Source organism: Panthera uncia (genome assembly GCF_023721935.1).
Source record: "Panthera uncia isolate 11264 chromosome B2 unlocalized genomic scaffold, Puncia_PCG_1.0 HiC_scaffold_24, whole genome shotgun sequence".
NCBI classification, from domain to species: domain Eukaryota; kingdom Metazoa; phylum Chordata; class Mammalia; order Carnivora; family Felidae; genus Panthera; species Panthera uncia.
The window spans coordinates 71,384,098-71,395,201 of record NW_026057580.1 but is presented as its reverse complement, the minus strand read 5'-3'; positions in this window follow the sequence as shown (position 1 = coordinate 71,395,201).

Below are 11,104 nucleotides of genomic sequence, written 5' to 3'. Positions count from 1 at the left end.
GAAGTTCGGAATACTAACTAGTCTTCAAATTATATAAACACAGGTTGTAAAAAAAAATCCTCTTTTTAGTGAGAAGGAAGACAGAAACTCAGGGGTTAACCAGGTAAAGAAAAAGTGTTTTTGCTTTTAAAATGGAGGTAAAGAAAGACAATCCAACGTTTGGGGAAGTTGTAAACTGCCATTTGTATTGTTTTTTTCTTAAGTGGAAATATACATGTGAAAAACACCATTCTCTTCCTTCAGGAAAACAGAAAACCAATTCTCAATTACGCTCTCTCTCTCTCTCTTTTTTTGTGACCAATGGTGATTTACCCCTCACAGTCCAGTACATGGGTTCCTGCTGACATTCTGGCCCCAGATATCTGACCTTAGTTTGTACCATTTCATGCATAGAATTCCTTCCATTAACTGAAAAAAGGCAAACAATCCAGTGCAGATCAAAAGCAGTAACTAAAGAGAATACGATCTAGAGCAAGGAGATTTTGACACAAATAATAATAATAATAAAAGGGTCAGATTAATATTGTAAACTGTTATCGACCCCCATCACTTCTGCAAAAGATTATTTCTTGAAGTTTTCCGAAAATTTCCTCGTTTGTTTAAAAAAAAAAAAAACCTAAAAATCATTTTATGTATGTGTACTATTAAGTTTTATTCAGTTATTGGTTAAAACTCAGTTCATTCCTTTTGCAGTTCTCACTGCCCAATTATGTTCTCCTTTTGACACTGGTCTTAATGCAGAAATGAAGAAACAAAGGATTAGATTAACAGTTTTTACATGGACAGACAGAATTTGGGCATGTTCCTTGAAATTCCCTTCAGACTTTGTGGGAATGGTACAATCAACCACAAAGCCATTCCTGGAATATTTCCTCTTGTTCAGCTTTGAAAGATTTTTGGTTGTCCCATGGCCTTGGAGAAATGCACGGTCTCGTTTCCTTGCTAAAGGGCCCCTTCCCGTGGTGCTGGCTATAGTTCCATGCTGACCTTCGATGGAGGGTGACATCTACTTCCTGGCCGTCAGCTAGCAACATCCTCGTCCCTTCAAGAAAGCAAATCTCAGGGAATGGATAGCCAGGCGAAGGAAGTCAGGAAGAAAGGAAGAGACTGTAGCAAAATGAAAAAATAAATAAATAAAATAAATAAAATAAAGCGATTTTGGTAACTTCAGGAAGAATACCATCAAAGCTGCAGGTTCTGATCTCTTCCATTTATTACCAGATACATTTTCAGATACGAATATTCTAGAGAATGACTGATTAGCAAATCAGCCACTCCTTTTCTTTAACACTCGATGCTACGTGACGTCTAGTGTGTGGAATCAAGAGATTTGGATCTGGAATCAAGAGATTTGGATCTGAACCGTTTAGTAGTTGTTTCAATAATAGTACCTCTGCCTGAAGATGTGTGGGATAGTCTGTTCTCTTTCAAGGTTAAGCTCACCCTTCTTTATCCTCTTCAGAAATTGATGGGAAATCGGAAGTTTGGAAGTGGCGGATTTACAACGAAAGTGCTAGACGAAACCCTGCTTTTTGGGGCGCCTGGGTGGCTCAGTTGGTTGAGCATCCAGCTTCGGCTCAGGTCGCGATCTCGCGGTCCGTGAGTTCGGAGCCCCGCGTCGGGCTCTGTGCTGACATCTCAGAGCCTGGAGCCTGCTTCAGATTCTGTGTCTCCCTCTCCATCTGCCCCTCTCCCACTCATGCTCTGTCTCTCTCTGTCTTAAAAATAAATAAACATTAAAAAAATTTTTTTAAATAAAAATTTAAAAAAATGATAAAAACCTTGCTTAACTTCAGTTATCCCAGTGTTCTCTAAATCTATTTAAATACCAAAGTCCCTTATAAAAAAAAAAAAATAAATAAATTTAAAAAATAAATAAATAAATACCAAAGTTCCCCTCTGCAAGTACCTCAGATGTCATCTTGCAGAAGTGGAGTTCTACAGAAGACATTTTAGAAAACGCTGGCCTAGTGGGATATCTGTGGAGTCCTCAGACAGAACTGAGCTTCATCCTAGAACTGCCTCCTTACTTGTCATATGACCTGAGGGTGCTTTCAAGCTTCACTGAAGCTCTTTTTGATTTCTCTGTAACATGGTTGGTTACTATACAGAAATGCCTTAGGGTGACCCTTGGTGATCTACGCCCTCGTATGATCTCCTCCTCTTGAATGTGACCGGCGTCTAACCAATAGAAAATGGCAAAGGTGATGGGTTGTTGCTCTCCTGATTCTGTTCCCTCATGTGCAGACACATTCTTTGTCTTCGCAGCCTGGAGAGAGACTCTTCCACTGACCTTGAAGGAGTAAGCTGCTACCACGTGAACAGTTGAGAGACAACCACGTGGTTTGGCACAGTGGGCAGCTTAAAGGATCTGAGGCCTCAGTGATAAAGCAGCAAGAACATGAATCCTGCCAGTACTTTGGTGTTCCTGGCCACTCTGGCCAACTGCAGGCCCTCGTTCATGGGGGCCCACCTGGTTCACACCGACCTCACTTACAAGCAGGGCAGGCTGGCAGATTTTGAAGCAAGGGCATGCTCTGTTTTTTCTCTTAAGCTCACCGACAGAACACTCCCTCTTCCTCCCAAGCAGGGGCCTGAACAGGGCCAGAATTGGGGGGAAGCCAGCGCAGGGTCAGAGTCTGTCTTGATGTAAGTAAGATTTTGATATTTTGTTCATTATAGGGTTATTTTTTTTACATTCATTTCAATTTTTTTTTTAAATGTCACATTAAAACTTTTTTTTTTTTTAATTGAGTGTTTTTGGCACCTTCCTAGATTTTGTACCTGAGGTGAGTGAGTCACTAGCGTCACCCTAGTCCCAGCCCTGCAAGAAGCTTGCAGGATAAAATTAACAAAGACCTTTCCAGATAGAAATATAAGGAACACGGGATACATTTCTACGTGACTGGATATTTAGTAGCTGAATCAGCCATACCCTACCGTGATTGTGCGAAGTTACTCAAATAGTCTCAGAAACTTTTATTTCTTTAGTCAGTATGTTGGATTTCTGTTATCATAAAAGGAAAAACAAAACTAGCATCAGAGGTGCTAGAAAGTGATTGTAATATTCAGTGAAGCAATGAAATAAGGTTGGTTCTCATGGTCTTCAGAACCAAGTTGTTCTCGAAGCAAATACTTGCTGTGCCTTGTTTTTTCTTTCATTAAGATGCAGAAAATATCTGGTTACATAAGAAATATGAAAAATGTAAGCACAGATTTGGATTTGCGAAGCTTAATGCATGAATGTATCCAACTAAGTCTTGAGGTTATTATGTCCATCAGAAGGATTGCCTGTTCTTTGACAAGTGTAAGCCTGCCTCTGGAATTTGCAACACATTCCAAGAAAATCATATCCTAACCGGTTTGTTGTTTACCCTGAAGAGGGCATTTTTGCACCTCATTTTTCAACTCTTTAGTTTGTTTACATTGAGGCAAAACATTCTCACACAGGAAGAGACTAGATAACTCTTTCTCACTGGAAGAAGGCTTCTCTTTTCAGGGTCAGGAACTTTATGTCTTCAAATTTAATTATCGGGAGATTGTAGACCAGTCCTCCAGGCTACATGTCTGTGTCTCCGACCTTTCCAAGGGCACAGTGCCTCTAGGCATACCACTAGATAGGCAAAGGATGGAGTCTAACTTGAATAGCCTTGTTAACTTGTCTTTTGATGCTGATACAGAGATTCTCATCAGAACGAATTTGGGTGCCTTTGAGAGAGCTCAGTTCAAAAGGTGGAATAGTCTAGCATCAAAATCCTTACCCAATTAACTATGACATCTTAAATTCTCCCAGCCAGACCTGTAAGAGAAAGCCTTTTACATTTACACAAGAGGTAAGCAAGTCCTTGGACCAAGTTCATCAATTTCGTAATTTTGTAAGCTTTGACAAATCGAAAACATCACTTCTGATTTATAGCTTACCTTTAAGGAAGATCTACTGTTATGGCCGTTGGGCACATTTCAGTCAATTACAAAAACTTAACAGTTTAAAAGAATTTTCCTAAGTCTCTAGCTTTGTTCTGGATGGCTTCACTAACTGAGCATCTAGACCTGTGCTCTTTAACGTGGTAGCCATTAGCCACAGGTGACTACTGAGCACTTTCAATGACTATTCCTCTGAACTGAGATGTACTGCAAGTCTAAAATACGCATGAGATTTTAAAGACAGGAGAAATGATACTATTTTGAATACAAAGGACTAGATAAATATATCTTATCAACATTTACTTCACCTGTTTCTTATTACTTTCTTAAATGGTGCCACTAGAAAATTAAAAATTACATATGGAGCTCACATTCCATTTCTATTAGACGGTGCTTATCTCGATGCCTTGGAAGCAAACATCATGGAAGGAGACTCAGGAATACTTTGTGCATTTATACTTCCTTTGAAGTACTCAGAAACAGCATTCATTTACACCAAACCCCTGTGAGATGGATGGAAAAATGCCTCTTACCAGCATTTCAAGGAAAATAACTTCAAAGGATATTGTCATCATGACTATGATTCATAAGTAAGCAAAAACTTTGAGTTCATGCTTCAGAGAATAAAGCATTCGGGGTCAGCTGTTTCCCTCACTCCTAACTCTTTCTCAGGTCCAGCTGAAACCAGAAAAATCTTGGGGTGGGAGTGGGGAGTGGTGTGGATTTGGGCAGTGACGTGTAGGTAGTAATTTTCACAGGAATACCTGGCAGAGAGTAGGTTTTTAAGAAGCGTTTGTTACGTTGACAACAGGGGACTCATGAATTTGGATTAAAAGCCTCATGTTGCCAAATTGCAACTGGCTGGCTGGAACGCCATGGTGTGACATGGCAGTTCAACACCTTGTTGCAAGGCCAGTCATTCCTGTCCCTCTGTGGCATGGTGAGGCTGGGTCTAGTGCCAGCACAGAGTATGGGGTCCCTGGGCGAACGGCAGGCGTGCGGAGTCTGAAAACAGTACAGAGACGTAAAGTTCTGAGAGGCTAGAAAGGGTGAGGGGTCAGAGGTCGCCATACATCAGGAAAACATTAAAAATGCATGTTGTGACAAGAATTCAAAGTGTTTCCAGCAGATGAGCTTCAGATTAGTGAGAGAATTGCACCCAGAGGTCAGCGTAGATACAATATTGAACTTGACAGAAGAGTGGGTAATGGAGCTATGGGTTAAGCCCTGCAAAGAAAAACTTGGTTCAGCCAAGTGCCTCTGATCTACTTCCTGCCTGAGCAGTGACTGGTTCCAGGTCATATGTAGGTCCGAATGTTTCAGTGCCAATCAGGGCTAATGTCACCTGATTGCAGATGGGATGATTGAGTAGCTGAATATAGTCTCCGGGAAACTTTTTAAGGGTGTGGAATTTTGCCCTTTAAAATGTGAGCCAAGCTCCTTTAGTTGCTCTGATGGGAGGAAAAGGTCCAGAAATGAGGGGCTTTGATACTCTCCTGGCTCTTTTCACCACTAAGAAAGAAAAACTCGGGTGCCTGGGTGGCTGAGTCAGTTAAGCATTTGACTTCGGCTCAGGTCATGATCTCATGGCTTGTGAGTTGGAGCCCCACGTTGGGCTTTTTGCTGATAGCTCAGAGCCTGGAGCCTGCTTCGGATTCTGTGTCTTCCTTTCTCTTTGTCCCTCCCCCTCTTGCACACACACTCTCTCTCTCAAAAATAAATAAACATTTAAAAAAAGAAAGCAAAACTCTCCTTTTCCAACATTACTAGGCATAAGCTACTAAATGATATAGATGTACAGTTAAACACCCCCCCCCATTTCTTTTTAAGTTTTTTTCAATGTTTCTTTATTTTTGTGAGAGACAGAGCATGAGCAGGGGAGGGGCAGAGAGAGAGGGAGACACAGAATCCAAAGCAGGCTCCAGGCTCCGAGCTGTCAGCATAGAGCCTGCTGCAGGCTTGAACACGTGAACCACGAGATCATGACCTGATCCTGAAGTAGGACACTTAACTGACTGAGCCACCCAGTTGCCCCAACACCCTCCTTTTCTTTGTTTTCTTTGCCTACTTGGAGAAACAGAAACAAAATTAAATGTTTGGCATATAGGAAGTTATCGTATGTAAGGGCAATCTGCTTTCACTGTCATAGTCTACCAAATGAGCTTAGTTGAAATGCTCTTGTCTCAGAATGGTTGTAGGATATCAAACTTGAAAGCTGGTCTTTAGAACTTTGATATTGTAATGTATAGATGAGGCCCAGAAGAGTAAATGCCTTTATGACCTTGTGATCCCAATCTGGGTTGAAATAATGGCTTTGGTGATGTATTGATTGATTGATTGATTTTTTAAGATTTCTTTATTTTTAAGAGAGAGTGCACAAGAGAAGGGGCCAAGAGAGAGGGGAGGAGAGAAGATACGAAGCAAAATGGGCTCTGCACTGACAACAACAAGCCCGACGTGGGTCTCGAACCCACAAACCATGAGGTCATGACCTGAGCTGAAGTCGGTCGCTCAACCAACTGAGCCACGCAAGTGCCCCGGTGACATGTTGATTTTGAACAAATGGCACAATTGATAGTTGAAGTAGCAATTGCCTAAGAGATGTGATCACTCTGTTGCTCTGGAGAAACCCAAGGGATCTTTGTGCTATTATTATTGGTTTGAAATCAGATTGGTGACCCTAAGTAAGCCAACAGCAGCTCTGAAACCATCATTAATAATTAAATGATGGAGTCCAAATTATAAGTGGAATCAATGTCTTCTTTTCTCCAAGAATCGGAATCATATGGTTTTTCCTAAATAACTGCCGGACACAATTGGTTTCTCTTAAAAGATGAGCTTGACTTTACCTCCTTACCAGTGAAGTGGTGAATCATAAAAATAGATACAGCTTTCAGATCTGACAATTTAATACTTTTCTTCAGTACTGGATTTACTTAGAAAATGGACATCTTCAAATTCTTGGCTACGGAACATCTGAACAAGCACAAATACTTCTACAACCCATAATTGCCAGTTTGGACCAAAAAAAAAAAAAAAGTATGGCTTTTTGTGGATTAAAGACTTAGATTTCAAGCAGTGACTGCCCCCCCCACCCCAATCTCCCACTACCAAATCCAGCAGTCTTATAAATACAACGTAAATTTGCATGAACTATAATTACTGTGGTCAATTATGCTAGAGCAAGCACATAGTTTTTCCTCAAACATTTTCATAAGCAAGGAAGAAACTGCCTTTATGACTCATTTTTAGAGATGGGCCAACAAATTTGGGTCATGTGAGAGCTGACTTGTTGTTTTTTTTTTTTTTTTTTTTTGCCTGCACACTTAAGATGTGTTCATGTTTAGGGGAATCTAACTAAATCAACTTTCTATTACTTTGACTGGGTCCAGATGAAAAGTAATTCGAAAATAGGTCAGAGGTTTTAAATCCTGAGGATATCTTTATAATAAGCAGACCTCTTGCTTACTAAGTAGTTTATGACCATATACCTTCTGATGTAGTGTAATTATTTAAAAACACAGCCTTATGGGAGTATAATTTATGTACCATAGCATTCACCCATTGTAAGTAGATAATTCAAAGATTTTTGTGAATGTATATAGCAATGTAACCTTTACTGTATTTCAGTTTTAGAACATTTCCATCACCCCTGAAATTTCTGTTGTGCACTTTATATAAGCCTCCCTGCTTCTACTTCCAGCTCCCAGCAACCATCGATTTGCATTTTCTCTCTACAAATTTGTTTTTTTTTCTGACATTTCATATAAGTGAATTAAATGGTAATTATGCCTCTTGTGTCTTACTTTGTTTTGGGGATCGGTCTAGGTTGCAGCATGCATCGGTTGTACTATCCTTTGATTGCTGAATAATACTCCGTTTTATGGATTTGTCACATTAAAAAAAAAATCCATTTACCAGTTGATGGACATTTAAATTGTTTCCCGTTTGGGGCCATTATGTCTAATGCTGCTACGAACATGCATTGACGTGTCTTTGTGTGGACATATGCTTTCATTTGTCTTACATAGATTCCTGAGAATTGAATTGCTTTATTATATAGGAAGTTTCTGTTTAAATTTTTAAGACAGTGTGAAATGTTTTCCAAAGCATCCATGCCATTTTACATTTCCACCAACAATATATGAGAGTTCCCATTCCTCCACACCATCATCAATACTTGGTATTGCATTGTCTGTCTTTTTGATTATAGTGATATTAGTAGATTAAAGTGGCATATCATTATGGTTTCAATGTGCATTTTCCTAATGACAAATGATGTTTAGCATCTTCTCATGTGCTTAATCAAGTATGTGCATATCTTCTTTGGTGACATGACTAAAAATATTTTGCCCATTTTTTTTTTTTTTTACATTTATTTTTTTGTTGAGAGACAGAGAGAGACAGAGCATGAGCAGGGGAGGGGCCGAGAGAGGGAGACACAGAATCTGAAACAGGCTGCAGGCTCCGAGCTGTCAGCACAGAGCCCGACATGGGGCTTGAACCAATGAACTGTGAGATCATAACCTGAGTGGAAATTGGACACTTAACTGACTGAGCCACCCAGGTGCCCCATTTTGCCCCTTTTTAAAATTGGGATGTTTGTCTTATCACTGAGTCATAAGTGTGTGTTACGTATTTGGGTACAAGTCCTTTATCAAACACATGATTTGCAAATATGTTCTTCTGGTCTGTGACTTGCCTTTTTATTTAAAAAAATGAGGTGCAAATGTTTTTAACTTTGATGAGGTAAAAATATTCTAAATTTTAATGGAGTCCAATTTACCAGGTTAGCAGCTTAAAATTATTCATGGACTCTCCATAAACCACAAGGGCATAGTCAAGAATCCATAGCACCACATACAAAATCACAGAAAGACATACAAAGTCAGATCTGACTTCCATGCATCACTGCACAACTTTAGCCCTTGACCGGATTTTGTCTCTCATTCCATGTTTTAATCAGAAATGTTATCTCCTGCACCCTCTTAATTGACCATGTCATTTCTGCTCCCTATGCTTTTGCTCTGGTTCGTCTTTCTACTTGGACCAACGTCGCACATCCCTTTCCCTCTCTGGCTAAATTCTTCTCTTTCTAACTCCTTTATAACTAAGATACTCTGAAAAACCTCTGCTATTCCTCCCTCCCAGGCTGGGTTGGGTGCTCTTCCTAAATGTCTATTTCAGTCTTCACCTATTTCTTTCTTTTTTTTTTTTTTAATGTTTATTTATTTTTGAGACAGAGAGAGACAGAGCTTGAACGGGGGAGGGTCAGAGAGAGGGAGACACAGAATCCGAAACAGGCTCCGGGCTCTGAGCTGTCAGCACAGAGCCCGACGCGGGGCTTGAACTCACGGACCACGAGATCATGACCTGAGCCGAAGTCGGCCGCTTAACCGACTGAGCCACCCAGGCACCCCTCACCTATTTCAGTCTTAGCATATCTCACAGTATTCTGTAATTTTTGTTATATTGTCTTCCTTATCCAAGAATAAAGTTGTTTAGATAAAGGGCTAGTTTTTAGGTAACGGGTTAGTTTTTCTTTGTATTTCTAGTGCCTAGCATAACTGCAGTTTTATTATAAGTACTTAATAAATATCGACTGAATATATGCTGTGTTTCAAAAAGTCATGAAGAGCCTGACTTTTAGGAAAGCAAATCTATTCAGTGGATTGTAAGCATTCAACAAACCTACATGTTCAGAGAAATAAGATTATCAGAAGGATTCTGGATTCAGCATCAAACCATTTGTTCAGTTTTATTCTATAAAGAACTATCTGCTTTACAAGAGTTTTCTCTAATACTGACAACACCCTCGTATAAGAGAGGTAACTGTTGATGTCCCTGTTTTATAGGAAAGAAAACTCAGAGTAAGTGCCTTGACTGAGGCCATCTAGCCATTTGTAATGGGAAAGAGAACAGGTCATTTATAAACTTAGCATGATAAGAAATCATGGCTTCGAGGAATGCACTTAATAAATGTTCAGTGAACACACACTATGTGTCAGACAATATTCTAGGAGCTATGAATTTAAAAGGAAAAGAGGAAACAACATTTTTTTTTTTTGCAGTCATGGAGTTTATGATCTAGGTGGTCATGCCATTTCCACTAAAACAATGGATGCTACTCTAACCAACATGTTAACAGAGAAAAACTGAGCTTTCAATTCACTTGAGATAGTAAAGACAGAAAACGATAAAAAATTTGAGTCATACAGACATGAGAATGCTTGTTTCATCCCTCATTTTTCTTTTCTAAGTGGGAGTTGAGAAATGAATGGATTTTCATATACGCAGGGGTTTGCCAGCAACATAAACATCATAACCTGGCCCTGGCCCTGCCCCTGGCCCTGGAATGGCCAACTATTTGGCTATGATATCTGTCAGAGAGACCAGGCAATGCCTATGTATGCAGTGCTGTGTTTAGGAAAGAGTCAGAAGAGAAAGGATAATTGGAAAAGGTGGGAAGGAGGTAGGAAAATTGAAAATGCAGTGGGGAAAAGAGAGAACAAGGACATAATCATTGTCAAGACCAACGTCTGTGGGTCTTCTCTCTGTATCCTGAAGGTAGGACCCTGCCCGTACTGGTAATTATCATATGACTTGGGACCTAGCACAAGGCCTCTCCCTTGGTTAGTGTTCACTAAGTGTATTAGAAATATGATTTATTGAAATAAGTCTATTCATTAAATTAAAAAAAAAAAAACATTTGTTGATCACTCTGGGATCCTAACCACAGTGTGAGGTGTTGGTCCCTGCCTTCAAGGGATACACACGATATTTAGGGAAAGAAACAAAATCAAATTATTGAAAGGAAAGTATGATAAATACTGTAACAGAGAGGTGAATAAAGTGCTATGAAAATGCTAGAAAGAGATACTTGTGCTATCTCAGGATTAGGGGAAAGCTTCGTGGAGCGTCTGACATTGGAGCTGGGAAGGTTACTTAGGGCATGGTCTGGAGTGACTGGCCGGTTCAGGATACAATGGGAATGTCACAGTGGCTAGAGAGAAAACACGAGGACAGAAGAGACTGAGGACATGTGAAATTTACAAGGCCGGGCTAGCCAACTGGATGACCGTCTGGGGCATCCAGCGGGCAGTAGGGGCACACGTTAGTTCACCCGCTGTGCCGTCAGGGCTATCTTTTTTTTTTTTTTTTTTTTTTAATTTTTTTTTTT